We start from the raw sequence: 21,929 nt of genomic DNA on the forward strand, positions 1-21,929 counted from the left end.
CATGTTGGTGAACTAAACTCGCTGTGAGCGTTTTCTTTCTTTTTTTTTGTTTGCTTACTTACCGCTCAACCTTCGTGCTCAGACTGCTTCGCAGGGGCACAAGAAGTGTCCTTTACGTAACGCAATTATGTAATAATATGGCCACAAAATCCACATATAGTCGCGCTCCTAGTCACTCGAAAAATATTGTCTAGGAAAAAGGACGGAGACATTGTTTGACAGGGCCCCTTGCAAGCGTAACTACGGTATGGAACGCGGCCTTTCAAGCCAAATAAACTAAGTGAGGTGGCAATTTTAAGATTTTTTTCTATTCCTTGTCTATACTCAAGGAGTGTCCAATAATGTTTGAAGACTACAGGATTTTAGTGAGCTCAGCCAGTCAACTATGCTCATATTGAATATCTATTTACTATTGTTGCAGCATCGCACAATACCCCTTTTATTCCGTTATTGCGCGGTATCTTACGAGCGTATTTTATCACGTATTGAGCAAGATTCAGTGCCAGCATATATTCTCAAATATGTTTTCTCCGTACAAATGCGAACCACATGTGAATAAATTCCGAAGAATTCGCCCATTGCTTTCATGAAGGACAAATCCGGTATGGGCTATTACTGTCGACGTCTCACAGAAGCACCGAAACTCCGAACATCATATGAGAGTTCCTAGCTCGGGGAACGACACACAGTGATGATAAAGACATGGCGCTTCGAAGATACTTGCCAGACAGAAGGCTTCGTGCATCATACAAACATATTGCCGGGTTCCAAGAAAAGTATGCCTCGGCTGACACTAAAGTGATAAAGGCAAGGAGACGGGCAGTGTCATAGCGGCGACAGGCTCTCCCCTCTCGGCAAGCAATCACCATGCCGCAACCGCGAGTTTATTTCCGCTTCCGGGAACATGGTTACGACGATGACATTTCGTCGACGACTTGCGGGAGATCCCACTTTTGCAGATGCTCGCGGACTGCTGGATAGAGCGTCTGCCAGATATGCGCTCCATTCAATGCTGCCATATTCCCAGAAAAAGAATGGCGGGTGCTGGGTGTGGCACCCACGTCGTCATTCTCGTTTACAGTGGCGGCGACCGCGTGGAACAGCAACGGTGTTTGGGCTGGCAGTGTACCAAAGGAGCTGTCGGAGGCAACTTATAGGCAGTGATACGCTTCCCTTCGACGCGGTGGATAAAATGAAATACGAACGACGGAACAGCACGTCTCACCAATTTCATTCTCTTTTCGCTATTGAAACTAATAAGCAGCTATAAGCCCGATTATTGCTTGGATAGGATATTGTTTCAGGTTACCTTAAAATTTAATATATGCGCGAGAAACCCTCTAGCGCGGGCATCGCTTGTTTGCTCTTTCGGGGAGAGTCGCACGGCGACGACGGACCGGTCTGTTTTTGTTGCAAACGAATCTGGCACGCTTGGTCGGCAAAAGACGTGTTCGTCCCTATAGAGCTACGCTTGCGTGCTAGGCACACGCAATCCCCCTTTAATCAGCACCGCTACAGTTGCTAATCACTTCTTCCCAACTTTGTCCTTCTAAATGTAGCATGCACGCTAGAACACCCGGCCTCTGAATGACCGCATCCACTTGAGCGGTCGCATCAGCGATGATGATACAGGCTTGAGAAAAAACTGGATCAAAATAATTGCCACGTTGCACTAGCCCGTAGGATGCTCCGAACGGTGCGCTTTGGAGTACTCTTTTCACCATAGCGACAATCTTCCATCATTATAAAAACAACAACAAATGTAAATTTGTTGCCTGTAGAAAACGAACATTGTAGACGTAGTTGCACATAATTTATTGTATAGGTAGGTCAGAGGGGACTGCAATGGTGAGAGCGAACGGCGTGCCACTAAAGTTCTCATCTTTCTTTCTTCATGTAAAACGAAAAAGGGCCGCTTTTAGCGTACCTATGCAGAACTAGTGATTGGCACGGAGCAGCATATCGTCGTGTCATTAAATGATCTGGCGAGTAAAGCCGTGCGATGAAGCCTGCTACCTTCTTGGACAGGTAGCTGAAGATGAAGAAATGACTTAGCGAATTGAAACTTCACTATGATCAAGAATTCACTTGGGACTTACTGTCAGCTGTACAAGCCCTATGTGCTACTTGCCAGCACCACCGTGCCGATGTTATCAAAATATTCCATTACACATATAGGAGGTAACATAAGTTACTGGTATCCGACACAGAGAATAATTATTAGTAAATCATGGCTACAGTAGTACCAGGGCTCACGTTCTTACGTGGTGTTTGTGTAATACTATGTTGGCGCAAGGAGAGAGGGGCTTACGTCTGTGCCCCACGCATTTCGGGCTTCTTCGTTCTCCCACGCCATCGCGTATGGCTTCGGAATCCCACTGCACAGGATGAAAATCGTTCTTACAGCCACAACACTTGTATTTCACTGTCTTTAGCTCTAGAGACATATATAATGTCGTGACAATTCGTCGGGGCAGTTGTGGCAGCAGCGTTTCTGCCTGTCTTTTTTAAAACCACGTGACTACTATATTCGGCTTTGCAGTGTCAGTCCAAGTTGACTTATTTTCGGAGTATTTTCTGCCATACTTGAGCTTCAAGTAAAGAACGTCGCAAAACTCACCTATTGGAGGCGCTTCCCGCGGTTCGCGCGGTTTCTAGCGCGTAGATGAGCAATCTTCTCACTCTTCGCTTAACGCATGACAAGTCGCTGTGCATGCCTAAAAAAAAAAAAAGAAACTAAATCAAACTAAGCCATTACTCGTAGTGGCGCATAAACGACTTAAATGTTTGCATTCTCATTGTTGAAATTGTTGTATGTTTCTCAGCTGTAGCAGAAAAAATTACGACAGGGCGATGGATCTTACAATTCTGCAGCCCATCTTATGGCTTGTACGCTTGTCGATACCTTCCTGGACGCAAAAAAAATGTGCATTTAGTACTCCATGGAGGCACGACACATTTAGTACTGTTGGTACTTAGAAATGAGGAGTGCACAATACGACTATACGCGGGCACTTGGAAGCTTTGTAATGAACCAGCGAAGCTCACTCACATCATGCGAAAATGCACGAAACCACCATTTCCTCGCGGTAAAGTGAACATTAGCTCTGACCGAGCCGCCAAAAAATTATAATAAGAAAACGCAATGCTAGCCTGGGCCGCGAAAGCCACCGACGCCTAGGGGCTTCTGGCTGTCTTTGTCAGCAGTCATCTGAACCATTCATGTTGACCAATAAAGTTTGTATCATCATCACACCAACTTTTTTTTTATTCGAACAGATAAGCAGAACTTGTACGTTTCTTAAGCATGTATGATCGAAATTTTTCGCCGTATGAAGCAAAGGCCTCGCCTCATTTAGAAACCGGTCAATGTGTTTCACTCGCTGATTCTCGAATTGGCAGAAATGACCGAGCTATGACTGTTTGTGCTCGAAGGGAGGCTAGCCGCTCCGTGTGCGCTCTCACCTCCGAAGTAGTCTTGCTTTGTGGCCCCGGCAGCACGTCGTCTTGCTACGCGACCACCATTCTGCGTACGTGTCCCTTTGCGTACAGGCTCTATAGTTCGCCAGCTTTTGTGTTCGTGTCATGCTGTCCATGCCCGGCGAAATGAAGAATAACGGTCCCTGCATCGGGCTTCATAGCCTCTCGCGGAAACGCTGCAGTCATCGACGCTACTTGGGTGGCTCCGGCGTCTTACGTTACGACAGCGACACAAGCGACGAGTAATATGACGGCGGCAAGGGAAGAGAGAAGGAAGAAGTATGGTGGACGTTTTTCTGTGGGAATCATGTGTACATTTACGACGCCATGTGCATGTGTGCTTGTCACATCAGTATGAAGAGAAAGTTGAACCTTGCTAGACTTTGTCGGCGAAAAGTTTTGAGGATATGTAATAAAAGAAAATATACTGTCTCTGCACGATCGATGGCAACGGGCTCTGTACGACACAGTTAAGGTGGTTAAGCATTAAGAACACAAAAGACAAGCCTCCCCCTTCGTCCCCACCCCCTCCCCCAAAGAAAGAAGAAAAGAAAATGCAACGGCGCCGTAAGAATACCGGTAGTGTTTATTTAGAGCAAACATAGTACAACTATTTTTCAACCTCCACTTCTGGCCCATTACTTTATTCTTTACTTCAGGCTGAACAATCTCCTTGCTGCTCTAAATGATCGCGGCGAAATGCTTGAAACCAGGGTCTTACTGAGAATGAAAGATTTAATTTTTAGGTTTTACTCACGCTGGACAAACACTTAGCAAAGAGCGTCCGAAAAAATCCATGTTCTTGGTTGCTTGGTTACGCGAAAGAAACGCCAAATGTCGGGAAGTAGGATATTCTACTGTACAAAGGCACGAGTCAACAGAGCGCACTTACTCTCTACCTCAATCCTCCTAATCATTGATACTATAGTGTAGCCTAACAAAATGGATGTTTCTTTCGATGCCTGATTTTCACTCCAAGCGGTTAAATGCCGCGCTGGCGTGGTGTAACGATTCTTTTCTTTTTGCTACATTCTCTTTTTCTTTTCTTGTTGCCCACCGCTCAACGGCCGGCCGATGCTAGCGATAACGTAGGCGCGCGGAACGCCGTTCAGACCATCGATGAAGCTCACGAAGGACAATTATTTGAAATGTCGTCCCTACACGACTCCGGCATTGAACTCCACATGCGCGTACTTGGCTGCCGATCTCTGAACGACGATAGCGCTGGGGTGCATCACGTGCTCGACGAGGACGGGAAGCAATAAATGGACACCGATACTTAACACACATTCTAGTTAATGTCGGAACGATGTAGGTGCAATTTCAATGGCGGCGAACCCTCCGACAGAGGCACCTCAGACTCCTTAAAACGCAAAGTGTTCGGTGCGTCACAAGTACCCACCATGCTGCAGTTGTAAGGAGTGCTTCGAGCACCGCGCTATCAAAAGCTTCAGCAATAAAGGTCGTTCCACGCCAAATCAACCAGCGCTTTTTCAAACACCACAAATATAGCAGAAAAGTTGGTTGCAGTTCAAAACTAGTTGTCCACGTTTATTACTTCTTTTTGCCAAACATTTCGCAGCATTTTGGCGACAATTTATGTTTTCCAGCCTGGCTGAGCTATAAGGCGTCACCATTTTTTTTTCAGAGGCGCATTGTACGATCCAGTCGTTCAGGAGGAAATGCAAAAAAGCTCTTGTACCGTGCTTTGGGTATCCTCCACTACGGAATCCATCATAACGCGCTGTGACGTTTGGATACGTTATATGTCAGGACAGCTCGCCAGCTCGAACCTGGCGGTGCAGAGGACACTCCTCCAGCAAGTCCAGCGGCCAGCCAAGTCCGGTGGAGCCCTGGACTAAGGGAGCCAACCATGGCTCTTTGACCCTTTTCCCCAGTCCCTGTCTTAATAAAGTTTACTAATACTACAATATGTCGCAATTTTTAAAATGTTTAGTAATCCTATGCTGGCTGGAAGGCTACCACATTTCTTGCGCTGCTTAGGATTCTGCAGAGCGCTTGAAGACTGGGAATAATGTGAAAGAGTTCTGTTCTCCAATAAAACGAGGTGGTCTACTGAGGGACACAGAATTGAGTGCAGTGGCAGAAAACAAACACCTTCGTGCCAGACGGCACAATTATGACAAGCGCAGTATAACAACAGTGCGAATCGCACGGTGACACAGAGAACAAAAAAAAAAAAACCACACAGGACGATCCCCGTGCCCTTGTCTTGTGCGCTTCTTTTCTCCGAGTATTTGCGCTGCCGTCATAAAGAAGTTAAACCAACTTGCCCAATTCCACACCCTGTGCCTCGAAAAAAGAAAGAGTGACGAATTCGCTCCTCCGCACTTTCTCTGTCAGTGACAGCGATTTCACGCGTCGCAGGACGCGCTCCATTAAGTGCCGTTTATCGTTACGAGCCGTAACTGAAGCTGTTGGGAGATGACCACGGCACTTTCTCCACGAGTACACGATGTCGTAGCTTTCCTTACGCCCGCCTGTTACAACACCGACGCACACACACAAAAAAAAAATAAAAGCACTCTGAAATAAGTTCCACGAGAAGGGCCCCGTCGTAACTGCAGCACTTTGCTTCCCCACAATGGCCTGCGGCTGGAGGGTAAGCACGAAGCCGAAGAAGCTTATCAGAGCCATTAGTAGGCCGCAACTATACGACAACGTTGTACCAGCACAGCAGCAGAAATCCATGGGAGCGCGCAATCGCCGAGCGTGTATCGGATGTATCATCGCCGTCGCGGAAGGGTGAAAAGGCACCGGCATCGGCGTCGGCGAAGTAGGGAAGCGACTCCGGAAGGAAATAGGGCGCGTTGTCATCGAAACGGCCACCAGCGCGCCTATCTTTGTTTCTTTCCCGACGACGTTCGCCCGAGCGTGGTAGCAGGAAGGACTCGATGAGCGAAAAAGCCAAAGTAGAAGATATAGAAAGCAACTGGAAAGGCGGGTTGAATTGCTGTGTCGCGCCTGCGTTGCTTCTGCCTTGCTCAGTCGTCATAACACGAACTTGTGGGGAGTACGCTGCGAATCTGGTAAGCATCATTTGTTGCAGCGACTTGTTCGTGCGCTGACTTGCAGAGACAAAAGGAAGCAGCTAGAAGGGTATGAAGAGTCGGTGGAGAGGAAGCACAGATAGGATGGCAAGCATTCTGCATGAAAAAAAAAAGCGCAAGGAGAGCACGCTGATTGCTACAAAGACAAAAGAAATCGCCGCGGATATGGGCTCTGTGCATTTTCAAGTTCCGTAACAATACGGCGCATCGAAGCAATAATGCAACAGCTGCAATAATACGAAAACGCATGCGAATTACAAGCTGAGTAGCGAGGGACCGAGAAAGGAACAGAGTGAGCGGAAGGAAAATTGGATCTTTGTTTGTTGCCGTTATGCAGTGGATACCGACGTAGATATAACGGAACAACGCAATCACAGGCAGCAGTCACGAATGTGGTGTGCCTCCCGCACTGCACATAATATACTGCATGAAATAAGGAGGAGTCTGATACCTATGTCGTTCTACGCACCGTTAAAAATGTCTCACGAAGTTCGGAGGGAATGCTGATAATCTCGGCATTATATCATTATATGCTTGCCTTTACAGAGCACTTTCCTTGGATAGTTCCCTCTGGAGAAGCTGGAAGATGCCTCCAGAATTACTCCATGATGCCATACGATCGTGATTTTTTTTCTTCTCATGACAACTCACAGAAGAAACAATGAAGTTGTAGTTTGTCGTTATTCGTCATGCTTGTATTTAAAATGCCCGCAAGAACGACGCCGCTCGGACGCTGAGAAGAGCCAAGAAAACAAAAACTATTTTACCAAAATAAATATAGAATACAGGATGATATAAGCTAGCAATGCCCTCTTTTTACACTCCATTTGTATATACTTCAATGTTATCGACAGTAACCTCCAGTTGGAATACAGCGATCATCCGTGTCTCATTTTTTGTCCCTGTAAGCGTTACGCTGTGCACCCTCGAAGATGCCTCAGCATTTAGCTCAAGCAACCACTTTGCGCTTGACGTGTTATGCCTAAGAAATACTATAGACTCGAATTGAAGCGAATTGTAGCTAAATGAATCCTTATTTTGTTACAACGCAAGCGTGCCATAAGCCAGCGACAACACAAAGAAATTAACAATGCAGAAATACTGAATAATTGGCACAAGTGGTTTCCCGAAACATGTGGGAGTTATCACACAAAAAATAGGGGGGGGGGGAGAGGAAAGATGAGGGTAGGAGTTGTGGGCTATGCATCAATGGCGTGGTGCTGTAGAGAGACGACAGAAGGGCGCTTTCGTTTGTCAGTGCTGTAAGTGACAAAGGGCCTTGAGGGGTCACATGCCAGCTTTCGAAGACATGCAGTTTTCCAGCGCCAATTTCTTATTGTCGTAACGAGCGAAATGGTAGGTAAAAAAAAGAATAGAAGGAAATTAGGGAAAGAACTTTCTCCACTCATTTCACCAGACCGTTCGGAAAATAACTATCTGGCTTAATTTAGGCTCAATTGCAACCGCGCAAAATGAAAGCGCAACAGGTTTGCTGCTACTGAGGAAGGAGGACGCCATTGATCATCATGAATATATTTTTCCCGTGTACTACTACTGGTCCGAGGTAAGTTATCGAAGACTTCGTACAAGTACAAAAAGAAACCAATAATGTGCGCCTGGCTGAACCAAACCTTCATGGCGTTTTAGGTCTCATAGAAAGAGAAAGAATTGCGGCATCCAATATCATAGTCTGGAGTACTTTTGTTTGACCAAGTTAGTTAAAACATTTTCAAAGCGAGGGAGCCCGAAAAGGCGAAGACAATGGCTTCATCTTTTTTGCCAATTAAACTTTACTCCTATATATCTAATAAAGCCTAATTACCTGAGCCATTGTAGTATTTTGTTTATTAAGACCACATTTCCTCAAACCATTTTCGCTGAGAGTACTGCAATAGATAATTTTAGTTTTATAATATTATCTAATAATAAGTTATATTTGTGACATTATTTTGACATTATGGAATGTATATTATTCGTGAAGAAAGAAGAAGCCGGCGCCACATCTCGGTGTCATCTTATTTATGCGCAAAGAAAGAAAGAAAGAAAGAAAGAAAGAAAGAAAGAAAGAAAGAAAGAAAGAAAGGAAAAAATATATATTTCTTGTGTTCACATTTCTCTTTACCCTGCACAAACTCTTTTATCTTTCCTATAACACTTAAAGCCACAGATCAAAACACGTGTAGCTCAAGATGAATTAGACTTAACAAATAAATGTTTCTTCGAAGAGCTTTTTTAGTAGGGAAGCTTGTTCGGGGACAGCATTATTGCGCAGATGCTGTGAAAAAGCACATTATTGTGCCACAGTTTGGCGAAAAATTCTTAAGAAATTGCTTCGAAAATAAGATATTGCAAGATGACCGAGGAATAACTTAGTCATGTGGATACAAACTTGTTTACCAGAATAAATAAAGAACACAGAATGATATAAACTGGCAACGCCCTCTGGAGGAAGTTATGTCTAAGGAAAGCTCCCGACTCGAAAAGACAAGTAAGGGCCTTCACTTCTCCAAGAGATGCGTTAATGCTGTCATTCACATTACCATTTTGTTCATAGCCGACGATGCTTATCATTACGACAACAAGACGCTTACGATAATATCAATTGTAAAACTACATTTAATTTTTGAGTTTAAGCGGTTATTTTGAAATGATTACTGGGAAGTGTTCTTCATCGTAATACTGGCATATGCCGCATGGCAAAAGAGAAACTTCCGGGAAGGTACCTCTCTACAACAAAAACGCGTGGTGCAGACGCTCGATATTATGTAAGGCTACCTGGCCTTCTTGCAGCCTCAAAGCAGTTGACGTGATTCAGTCAAGACGGAAACAATTTGCGTTTCACGAGGCATTCCGCGCATACGTCGGAGGACAGCGCAATAAGCACGTACCGAATGGGCCATCAACCTAGGCGGCACATTCAGGACTGTTAATGTATACATCGCACCACAGAATACCGATCATTTATGCACCTGCTGCGATGGCGTCTGGTTGCAGCCAACATCTTGAGTCAAGGCGGTTGCATACCGAAGGTGAAATTGTGGCTGGCGCTGTACTTTAACGGCAGGGTGCCAAAAGATGCGATCATGAATAATTGTGCCCAAGTAATGGTATCGCCTTACCCAATGTATTGGTGTATCGCCGAGGCACAGTCGGCTCATGGTTCTACGAGCGCGTTGTCTGGGATGACATGCGATCGCAACCGACTTAACAGGTGACATCTGCAGGTCAACTTCACACAAATACTCTGAAGCCACGTCCAGAACCATAGCTTGTGCGAAGGCACGGACGAAGGCGCAAAAGACTGATGATGGACAGAGAGGTGTCATCCGCATTGATAGTTACGCCTACTGCAAAGTCACAGTCCCGAGGCAAACGCCTTGGAAGCACGTGAACAGCGCAGTTAAGCAGAAACGGCGACACACTTCGATAGGACATGTAAGACAATGCTGCCAATACGCACACGAGCACATATTTAGAATGACACTGCACGGTACTGGTTACGAATGTTTCGCGAGAGTTGTCTGCGCACACGAACCCCCATTCCCCTCTAACACGAGTACGATAGTGAATTAGTGCATGTGTCATGTAGTGTGTATACTATGCAGATTCGATGCATGGTTGTTTTTACTTAATTAATTTATTTTATTCCTTTATGAATTTTATTGCTGCTACCTGTGTTGCTCAGGTGATGTTACTTGAATTGTCCCTCACTGCTCACTGACTTTTGGACATTTCCGACTGCTGTACCTCGCATTATTCGTTAACTATTGAATTTTGAGGTCTAAATTTGCAAATTAAGAAAAAAAGAAAAAGTATAGAAAGAAAGAGAAAACGGGCGACGACATGAGCGCCAATGCTGTGGCAGGAAAAAAAGCCTTAACGAGGCCTTTCTGTAATGTACGTTCGCTCTGTTTCTTGTTTTCAGAAGGAGATCCAGGTTAGTTTGTCGCCGCGTGCCGCAGGTGTTGATCGTATCGACTCGATGAGGCTGCTGCAGCATCCGCTCTGTCGCTTCTTTGCGCTTTATCTTAGCTCGCACCAAGTTATTCGACGCTAGAATATCAACAGTACCCTTTATTCAATAGCTATAAGCAGTTCTTTAGACCCCCTTCACCCTCCCCCAAAAGAAGGAAAAGAAAAAGAAAAGAGAAAAAAAAAACGTAGTGCCCTTCCACTCTGTGAAGAAGGATGACCAGCGAAGCTGTGTTTGTGGGCCGCTTAATGGCGAACTGCACTTCCGCCGCGGATCTACCCGGCATTGCACTGTCTTCGGTATTTTTTTTCTATACCCGGACACGATAGTGGGGAAAGTAGCCCTTAACAGATTCGCCGTTAAAGAAAAGAAGGAAACGTAGTTCAATTAAACGCATGGGACCTTAATCGCAGGAATGTTATAACGATAGAACTGTTCGTAACAGCACATTTCATCCAATTGTGTTCTTTGGAATAACATTATCGAAGGTGACACGCCAAGGGCAAGTGGCACATAGGAATGTAAAGCTCAGTGAATTCTACCCCTCAGCCAGTGTTACCTAAACTTGTCTTATGTAAGAGCGCTTTCTTAGTGGTCCGTGTTTGTGCACGTGCCGCTCATGGTAGCGATAAGTGTGATAAGTGGAGATGACTTGCTACTAAAGAGACGCTTTCTTTGTTTGTCATGCTTGCATAGTTTTGTGCATACTTGCGTGGTTTCGCGCGAGCTATACAGAACTGTGTATATAATTTTGGAAAGAATGATATGCGTGGAATCTAGTACGGATATGTCTAGTACACTGCGCTTGCCTGCTGCGTTATAGTCCCCTCTCATACAGTTTACTCTAAGACGTATCCTGCCACATTTAAACACATAACATATTTCTTTATATTTATAATAAAATCAAATTATGGGATTTCGTCTCCCAATGCAACACGGCATGGGACTATGACAGATGCCGTTCTGGAGGGATTTAAATTACCTTTGACCACATGGGGTCCCTTAGCGTGAACGCAGATATAGATCAGACGCGATCTTCGCTGCCCCGAACGCATTGCAAAGAAGCCTAAAGCAAACATCTATACATAGGAGGCGCTTTTGAAAGCACTACCCTGCCATAACCGCCTTGCTTGCAAGACTAGCCGTATATAGAGCTACGTTAGATTATTTTCACTAAAAGAAAATTACGGCCCACATTTAATTTCTTTCTCTTTACGTGCCTGGAACATTTTTCTTCGGGAGTCATTGTAGGCCGCGTTCTTTATCAAGTCGTTGCCAAGGCCTGAAATTCAGAAGAAGACTTAGAGTGAGCGCAGAGAACGACGAACGTGAAATGATGAAGCTGTGATTGCGCCCTGTTTGCGTTCTGATGGCTGACTAAACTGCCCACATTGTGATTAAACTATTCGCTTTCGACTTCAGAAGTTGCGTCTGCGAAGGAGCGTGGCAGTTGCAACGCCTTCGTATATATCCGTACAATATTCCCGTTCAACTAAAGTCCGTGCATTTTCAAGAATGAAGGCGAACGTGTGGCGTAAGGCTTGCAAGGTTTACGAACACTCAGATAATCACAGCTGGGATTTATGTATGTTTGTTACTAAGAAATGCAATTTTGCGTTATAAACAAGGAGAGCGGTGAGATTTGCGAAATCGGGAAACAAGAAAGGAACAAAAAATGCAGTGAGAGCCATGGCGCCGCTTGCTGAAACGACAAGAGCGCTTCAGCGTTATAGGCACCCTCCAACACACATGACGAAAAAGAACTTCAGCAAGTGGCGGGCATCTCTCTTGTGTCGAATGCAGCATCAGTTCTAAAGGAGAATAATGAAAGGGCTCTCATAACCTAATCTTGGAAATAAATATCGTCGATAGAGGATAGTGCTTAGCAGAAGCGGATAATGGCTGCTCGACAGACACGCGATAAAAGGAAGCCGACCATGAGACAATAAAGGAGTGGCAGTCCACAAAGCGCACAAGTATCTCGCCGACTATGGACAAATATTACAGAAGTTAGGGAAATGCGGGGCCGTATAACGTAAAACTATTCCAATATGTTTTTATTCCAATCTCCTGACGTCAAATTTGCGTAACTGCCGACGCAAGCATCGGGCGGTCACCCGCAGGGTTGTCTGAACAAACCAATCAAATTCTCCCCTCGGTCATAGGAGGTCACTTTTGTTTGCTTGAAAAACGAATAACATTGCCTGCACTGAGCGGCTTGTCTTATCTAATTGGCTCACAAGAGGCGAGGAGCACGCTCAAGTTGAGAGGGACTCGATGGGCCGAGCCACTGCCCTGGATATCGATAACCGGATGAAGAGGGTGGTGCCGGCGCCTGCGATTGGTCCGCTTTCTCTTACTTAGCTTGCTGTGGCTCATCGACAATCGCGGCGGCATGCAACGGAAGCTTAAGAATGACGCTAAAACGGATCCTCAGCAAAGAAGAGTTGGCAGAACGAGGTCGCAAACGTGACGAAAGTGCTCGAAAACGTTACACGGCCACGCAAAAAGTTTTATTACATGCAAATAAACCCATGCTCTCCGGCAGGAGTGAGTAGCCAGTGCCGGAGTGACCGGCGGCAGCCATCTTTTATTCCTTTCGGAACGGGGCAGCCTGCGGCTATTCAGAGAAAAATTCAGTTTCGTTCGGCATATTAATGCATCTTTAACGCGTACGCGTCACTTTAACGTGGTAAGTTTTTGCGGTTTTGTGACGTCGCGTGAGAGGCAGGTGAAGTGGTTGCAGTCCGAAAACTTTTGACCGATAGCCGTGGGCTAATGGCAAAAAGGCGTCGAATCAGAAATAAATATTTTTCTTTTGTTTGGTCAAATTCTGCATAATCAGTGTGTACACGTTATATCAGATGGGGAGCTATGGCATTTTTTGTGACGTCGCGTCACATATAAGTGAAGTGGGGGTGGTCTAAAAAAGTTTTTGACCAATCGCGGTGGGCTGATTGCAGAAATGGAATAGATAAGTTTAGAATGGGGGCTTTACGTTATAGCGCCCGTGGTCGTTGGGAACGCCAGGCTTATCGGCGTAGCTTTATAATTGTTATTTTCCCAGGCTTAGTGTTTCTCAGCTGTTCGCCAGGCCTTCGAGCTGAAGAAAAGTTACGTGTGCAACTTCCTTCCAACATCCGTGTGCGCAATTTGCCGGACCAGGGAGTCGATGGTAAAACATCTTCGGCCTCCTCCATACTTTACTTCTCTAGATGAGAGCTGATGGGGCAGCTCGAATTATTAAAGGATTGGGTGCGATTACCTACCGCACCTGGTGTTGATATAGCTCGCTCGCTGGCTGAGTCATGCATCAGCTTAGCAGAAGTCTCTAGGAATAACAGGGTTGAAAAAAATAAGACGCAGTTCTCCCATCACGGCCTATGTGCATAAAACGCGAAAGAATAGTGAGGTTGGAGTTCTATGCATGTTGCTGAAGTGAATAGTATAAAATAGAACAGAATAAGGGAGTTCTCGCAGAAGTAGAGAAGGCATGCAGAATATGTTACCCTGAATTCCTTTGTAGAGATTCTGCTAAGAAAATTGAATTGTTCCGCAGCTCATTGTTGCGTGCGAGACCGAGGGTACTCCTGGAGTCGCCCATGAGAGAGAGCGAGAGTGATTAGAAAGAGATAAAGAGAGAGGGAAAGAGAGAGGGAGTGCCAAAGCAAGGAAAGGAATGGCAGCAGTCTGGTCTGCTACTCTGTGCTAGTAATACGGAAAAGTGCGAAGAGAAGGAGGAACAGAGGGAGTGAGTGAGCACAGAAAGCACATGGGAGGATGCACAGGAGCACCGCAGCGCAGCGTAAGGCGTTGTCCTAAAACCAAAGCGATAAAACACGTAGCCAGAACCAAAACGCGACACTCGTGTTTGCCGTTTCTCTAAGCCCCAAAGCTAAGCACGCTACGCAACCATTCCTTGCCCCCTAGAATGCACTGACACCAAAGTTACGTAATTGAAGCCCATCGTATTTAGTGACACTGAAGGCCAGAAGACGCAGAGCGGCGTTCGGTGAAATGAAGCTGGCAGTCAAGATGCAACATACACAGTCGCACGTACATAAGCATACTCAACGACGCAGACCAAATGGCACAAATCCAGTTTCACATACCGAGTGACCCAAGCTGTCGATTCATCTAGAAACGATACTTAGCTACTAGCGCAAACCAAACTCTGGAAGGGTGGGAGGGTCGGCAAATAAAGCTTTCACGGTAAAATTTTCTTGGGCACGTAGCGAAATTCTGTTGTCAGGAGGATTTCTGTAGAACGAATAATGTTTCATTAAAGCAGGGTTTCAATTACGCAATTGGGACATGTCTCATCAAACGAATTGTTACAAAGCCATTTAGTGAAACGATAAATAGGATAATTAGCTTATACTGCGGCCATAATGCTGCAATCGCGATAGGCAAATAATTAGTAAATAGCAAATTAACAAAAAGGTTGCAGTGTCGCCTGACAGGCGAAGCACCGATTGCGATAGCAAATTACTAGATAATTGCACGAAGTAAGGGTGGTGGTTTTATAGCCCGTGTGAACTTGTAAACGTTCGCTTACTAACTAAATTAACGATGATATGATGCTCAAGCGCGACTGAACGAAGGCATAGAAAGAAACACACAGAGAGTCAGTGCTGTCTGTGCGTGTCTGTTTCTTTCTACGTGCTCATTAAGTCGCGCTTATACATTCTATCATGGATTCAAACCAACTAGCCCGCCAACGTGTTTTAACTAAATTAACAGGCACGGTCTCACGCACGCGCAGGTAAGCATGATTAAATCTCGCTCGATGAGTGCGCAAACTCGCTGTCCAAATGCTGGTGTGGGGATTCGTGGCAGCAGCAAGAGAATTGACCTTCGTGCATCTAAGCGTCGAAAACACAGCGCATACGAAGTTACCGGCACTACGCGCACTCTGCAAAAACATCGCAGATCGCTTTGAAGATGAGACCCGCGCGGGCGCGCACTTTGGCCACGTCGTAGATCACATTTTATATACAGCTCCCGCACGGCCGCGCCGTAAGCATGCAGCCGCCGGAAAACAACCCCCCCCCCCCCCTCCTCTCGCATCTCGCCCGTGCCTTGCGCGCTGCAGGAGCGGGCACACCTCCGACCCGCCTTCCTCGCTCGCACACGTGAGATTAAGCGGCATTCGCCGACTCACCCTCTCAAGCTTCCACTCGCACGTACAGCATACGGCGACGATTTTTTCGCCTTTGGACTTTGTGCGGAACCTCACGGCGACGGCAGAAATGCGCCTGGAGGGTCCATTTAATTGTTATCGAAATAATAACCGAGTTAATATGACAGAAAATGACAAAGAGCACACACACACACCACTTCCCTTTCAATGGCTTTCAGTGCCACTTGCTCTTAACCATCGACCATCGGCCGCATATGGAGCATATTCAGTCCAGATTTTGTGCTATAGGGCAATGTAGTGTCTTGAAGGTTGAGGAAAATTGAAGCGACGGTCTCCAATTGTGAGCCAGTTCCAAATGAAAATGGCGGTCTTCGGCTTGAAATCGGATAACTGTAAGACGTTTTTTTGTATCTGATATTTGTATGGTGAGGCTTGCATATGCATGATATACCCCTACCTTGCGGATGTATCATACGGGTGCTATCTGTGAACGACATCATTTCGCAGTGTTATAAATTTGCTCAAAAGTTGCAGCCTAAGCTCCTGTTGCTGTTGCTGCTGATGTTGTTGTTTTCACTTCTATAGTTGCTCGCTCATATCATGAGACTATTTAGCATTTGGAGATATTGCTCTGAACAGATAGATACGAAAAACGTCAAGGACACTACGTTGATCTCTACGTGGATGAATGCGAAAAAATATCGACGCCATACCGTTGAAGACTCGTTCTGCGAAACATAATGGTGTTGTTTTTACGTTGTCGATGTGCCATTTCTCGCACCACGTGCCTCGGTCTCGTCCGCGTGCTTGCGTGGACGTCCAAAGGAGCGGGGCGCAGCTACAGACTGAGAAGTCGAACTCGAAGGTTCGCCCATCTGAGCGCACGACATAACTCGCCGAAATCAACGCGCCGACTGGCAGCACCGCGACGCGCGGCGCTTTATATGGACCGGCCATCGGTACGGTCTGTCTATGTGACTACGTGGCTTTTTGTACCACCTCCGTCGAAGGTTCGTTCATCGGAGCGCACGACAAAACTCACGGAAAACACAGCATCGACTGGCAATGGGCCAGTGCCGTCAGCGCCTTCGCAGAGGGAGGGACAGTACGGGAACGCTGGCGTGATGAGCGGCATCGGAGCAAGCTATGAAAGACGACGACGACGTGCGCGCGAACAGTGGCACGAACGCGTCTCTGTGACCACGTGACGTTTTGTACGATCTCTGTCCATGCCGCCGGAATTTCCGCTTCATGAGCCATATAATGCTTTTCGCATTAAAATCGGAAATGAGCAGCAAGGAGGTTAACCATGACTCAGACTCAACGGGGTTGGCTACCCCGTACCGGGCGAAAGGCAAACTGGACGAGAACATTAAATTAAGGAAATAAATTGAAGAGTTCATCGGCATTGAAGTCGCCGACATGATAAAAGCACTATGCGACATACGGTCACTCAGTCCGAATGTCTTCAGAAATCAGAAGCAGAAAACTATAAGAGTAACTATAGCGGTCGTATGCTGTTTTAACAGTTTGAAGTTAGGTGTTGCATGCGTACGCCGAGTGTTACTGAATTGATTTGTGCTTTGACATGGCGCTTGCCTTATTGTTATCAGGGTTGTATAACTTCAAGGGGGAACAAGGTCTTACGGTTGTAAACCATTGAGATCGGTAATTACGGCGTAGCAATTGTTTTTTTTGTGTTGAATTGTTCAGAGCCTTGTTTCACATTCCTGGCGCTAATAACCTCGGCAAGTCTCCTTGGTCGCTTTTGTGTGTCTAACACCGACTGGGGAGGCACTAGCAGTTACTGACGAGCGAAAAAAAATAAAACAATGATACAGAACGATCACTAAACGAATAACTGAAAAAGGAAAGAAGAACAGGCGCAAATAGTCACTGTACATAGACAGGTGTGTAGCTTTGAGCGCCATATATATGTACTAATAACAAAAGCACTTTATGGGGATAAAGGCTATTCTTTCAATGCTTGTAAGGTGCTGTGCTCTGAGTTTTAGCTCAAAAGATAATCGGTGGTTGCCCAGTGTGCTCAATTTGTAACGTATAGCTGCCGTCTTTAATGCAAATGGCCCTCGTATTCTCTAGCGTAATATAGTGGATTGTGGTGTTCTTTCCTATGCTCGCGAGAATTCCTGCCATACACTCCTTTGTCCACACACATAAATTAGCCTGCAAATAACAATTTGTCTGTAAGAATGTGGTCGTTTATTTATCGTGTCTCGTAAAAAAAAAGTTATCCTCATATTTCTGACAACGACAAAAATAAGTGTAACGCCAAGGAATATCAGTGGCTCACATTTACAACTTCGTATTTTTTTCTCCCACAGAAATAAACAGAGAAATAAACTAAAGAAATATTGAAAGAAGACGAAGAACCGTTGGGCTCTAGTAGCGTGGTCTTCATGTATCCTCTTTGAGCTGTTCGAGAAGACATCAAACATCGCTTGCTCAATTGGCGCTCGCAAATCACGTCCGGAGAAGAAGTGTAAGAACGAAGCTGCACCATGAGCGATGGCACGCACAGCCGTGGTCGTAAACATTCCCTGGGAAACATATGGGGGAAAGCAAGCAGCGGTGTCAGCGCGGCCTTCCCATAGTGCTCGAACAGAACTTATGATCCTGAAGAGTTTTTTTTTTTCCTATTGAAGAGCTGGAAAGTTCTTTTCTGCTGCCGCAGCGGTCTCCACAATGGTCCCCGAAACGAGCGGCAAAAGCATCGCTTCGAGGCGCGCGAGATCTGGCGCTGACGGCTTTCCCCGAGGAATAACGCGCACAATATCGTGTTTGTCTTCGTTGTTTGCGGATAAAAGAGCAGCCTTGAATATAGTGACCCGTTCCCCCCTGCCGCTGCTGTAAAATATTCAGGCACAGAAATAAAAATGTCGGGCTTGTGGCTGCAGCATGCCTCGCTTTGTCACCCTCTCTCAACTTTCGCCGCGTACACCCAGCGGTTACATGATCTCGTTAGAGGGCTTGAGCTTTTCCTCCCGAATCGCATCAGAAGAATATCAAAATGTGCTCGAGGCCTGCTTGCGGCAACCGGAGATGAATAGTGTCGAGTTTGGCTCACCAATCGGCCATACATATGCTGCTTTCATTTAACCATAGAAAGATGGTTTTTGTACTTCTGACCCCATTTCATTACTTTTCGATTTATCTCTCACGGGAGTTCTACATTCGTGTTATAGATCTCTGCTGTTGCTATTCGTGATTGTGCCTAAACGCAGACAGCAGTAACTGTCAAGATCAGCCCTGACGGCTTTCCGCAAGCTCGAAAGCAGTAATGGAGTTTCTCGCGCACGTAAATGCTAAATTAACGTAAAAAAAGCTTAATGTTAAGGTTTCAAGAGCTGCCCCGAGCATCAAAAATATGTGATGTCACTCTTTGTTATAGAAAACCTCAAAACTATATCCAAGATATTAGAATGGGTACTTCGAGGAAACATTTCAGCGCGATAGTTAGGCGTGCTTAGTTCTGTCACATATTATTCTTAAACTTTTTAAAATCATATCCTGTACAATCTATAGTATGTAAAAACCAACTGATGCGTTTAGGACAGTAAAAAAAAAAAAAAGAATGGTGAAACAGAGCGAGAAGGTTGGACGGCTGAATTTGGCTTCTCTATTTTCCAGCTGCTGCGTAATGTGTTTTCGGGGAAAACTCGTACTGCTCGCATATTTGTCTTTCCTCTATTCCGGATTCCAAGTAACCGTTCTGTTGGAACCAATAAACAACCAAGACTGCCCTCCAGTGCTCAATTTACTGACAACGTTCACTGTTGCCAAGGCCTATACTAAATTTGACTGCACCTTCTCACAGCACAGTGGGGTTTGCGCAGTGTTTCGAGGACACAAGATTTGTCACGAACGTTCTCAAGAACTGCGACGCGGTTGCTGTGCGCGGCATCGCAGCAGTGGGCGCACCAGACGAGACGCCGTTGGGGTCAAGTGGTCTAGGATACTTTAAGCGCGGGAACGACTATATACAGGTATATTTACAAGCGCATACGAATGTAGCACTGCCCAGAACGAACAGACGGTGCCAGGTTACAATTTTGTCAATCGTAATAGGCCTGCTGTTGATCAAGGAACTAATTGTTCCGTAGCGATATGGAAGCAAGCTGCAGCTTTAAGCGATGAAGATTTCTTTTTCCAATGATCAACAATGTTACTTGATGTGCTCCTGTGTTTAGAAAAGACGGCGCTTGCCGTCTGTTTGCATTACAAGTAGTCAACAGAAATAAGTCTAGTTTTCGAATGGAGACGTTCTAGCTAGCCCTAGCTCTGTAGAAAAAGCCATGGCTGCTACTTGTGTCCAAGGAGTCGAGCATCAGAAAGGAAGCCATGTGCCACGGGCAGCCATATTTCGTCCGAATCATGAGCAGGCTAACTGTGATCTCCTGTCCTTATCTTATGAAGCCTTGTTTACTGGTTGCTTAAAGGGAATCGTAGTTTATGCGAAAATTATGCGCAGGTCGAACTTAGAAGGAAATAGGGAAAGAATAAAAATACCCATAAACTACATTGCTTTATATAAGAGAATTAACACGAACAAACTTGAAAAACGAAAGAAATCGAGAGGCAGACATATATAAAGCGACAGGAAGGTGGCTGGACAAACAACTGTGCTTTATTCTTGTGTACAAGTTCCCCCAAATCGGCACCGAACATGCGCAAGGCACAACGTATCAGATACATGGTAATCACCTAATCTAGACTTTCTTTTCCTTTTTCAAGCTTGCTGGCACACTCTTAGTATAAACGTGTACCAACTATCCCAACAAGCCGCTCTTGTAAACACTCAATTGTATAGTCAAGGGTTAAACGGACGCCGACCAAAAACATTAAAAGAAAAGGAAACCAAGACGTTTCGGCTCCCATACGGGGACCTAATCAAGATTGTGAATAGGGCTCTTTTAATGTTATTGGTCTGCGTCCGTTTTACCCTTGACTGTGAGCAATTCCCACCAGACGAGTTTTCGTCGAACTCTTGATTACCTTATTATATACAAATTTTTCCTCTGTGTTTGGCCAATGAGACAGGATTTTGCGTGACATGCCTCACATGACGCGTAGGCTTAAGGTTATTGCCGCATTGTGGGCCAACTGCACAGTGGTGGAGGTGGAGATGGAGAAAGACAAGAAAATTAGATATCGGCTAAGAGGATACTAGAAATGGTGCCGGAAATTGTGAGCGAGAATCTGTTCCGCACTGAATGTGCATACAGGCCTAGTTGGGCGCTTTTTAGCACAGGCAGCCCTCGTTTCTTTACGGGCTAACAGCAGGGTCCGCCCGGACTGCGCCAGTTGTAATCATTCTTTATCGAAAGTAGATAGCTCTGTGCGCCGTTGACAGGGTCAGTTTAGGAAGAGCAAACACTCCGGTGTAGTTCAGAGCCACTTCAGTCTAAATTGAACCCTATTACTTTTAATTACAGGTCGCGACGACTGAGCCATCCGTTTGGCAATGAGCGCGAAGCATTAGTCCGAATCGACTCCAAAAGCGCGAGTTGCAGGAAACGGTGACGTCCCTGAGTGAGGTCGCATGGAGATTGATGTAACCCGGAAAGAACACGAAAGTGCTTGATGTCACGTTTTCTGCGTCTGTGCGAGACTTGTATGTTTCATTTGCGTTTCTCTCTCAGGGGTAAGTGTTCAGTGCCTTGGCGATTAGTATTCGTCAATGTCTGCGTGTGAAAGTGGCCGTCGAGCAAGCAGTGATGGACGCTATCAGATAGGAATCGCGTAAGGATAGTTACATAAAGACTTATGCGATGAGGAAATTTTGATATTAACTACGTCTCAATCTTGCTGAAGCTTGTATTTTCCTATGTATTTGTCGCGGGATCAGCTAGGCCTCTATAATGTGTAGCTCCAAAAAAAAAAAAAAAAGAAAGAAAAGAGGGCCGGAAGTAGTGCGCAGACTATACGCACTATACGGTGAGACGTCTTAGCGTAAGCCGGCGTTAAAGGGCTTTAGGACAAGGTCGAAGGAGTCCCTAGCTTTAACAAATTAGTCACCTGCTGTTTCGCTGTTTTATTGTCGATAAGTAAAACGTTGGATAAGAGTTTCCCTGTTATGATTTCAGCTTTACTTTGTGGCAGTTAAAAGATAGGAATATAAAAGAAGACGCAATAATTTTTTATTTACAGCTGTCACAAGAAAAAGAAGTTTCTAGCATAAACTTACAAGTGTAAGGACAGTTATAAAAAGCTTAAGTGGAACAACTACTTTTGTATTTGG

At 45.5% G+C, this 21,929-nt stretch overlaps 1 long non-coding RNA gene across 1 annotated transcript in view; it reads right to left on the reverse strand.

The window, feature by feature from the left end:
• The window catches only part of LOC142570873 (uncharacterized), a 245,733-nt gene that overhangs the window by 139,693 nt on the left and 84,111 nt on the right, over positions 1 to 21,929 (reverse strand). The window contains exon 2 of the long non-coding RNA XR_012825701.1: positions 2,621 to 2,717. This is a non-coding gene — a long non-coding RNA (uncharacterized LOC142570873). The remainder of the gene's footprint in view (positions 1 to 2,620; positions 2,718 to 21,929) is intronic.

This window comes from Dermacentor variabilis, chromosome 2, assembly GCF_050947875.1.
Source record: "Dermacentor variabilis isolate Ectoservices chromosome 2, ASM5094787v1, whole genome shotgun sequence".
In the NCBI taxonomy this organism is placed as follows: Eukaryota; Metazoa; Arthropoda; class Arachnida; order Ixodida; family Ixodidae; genus Dermacentor; species Dermacentor variabilis.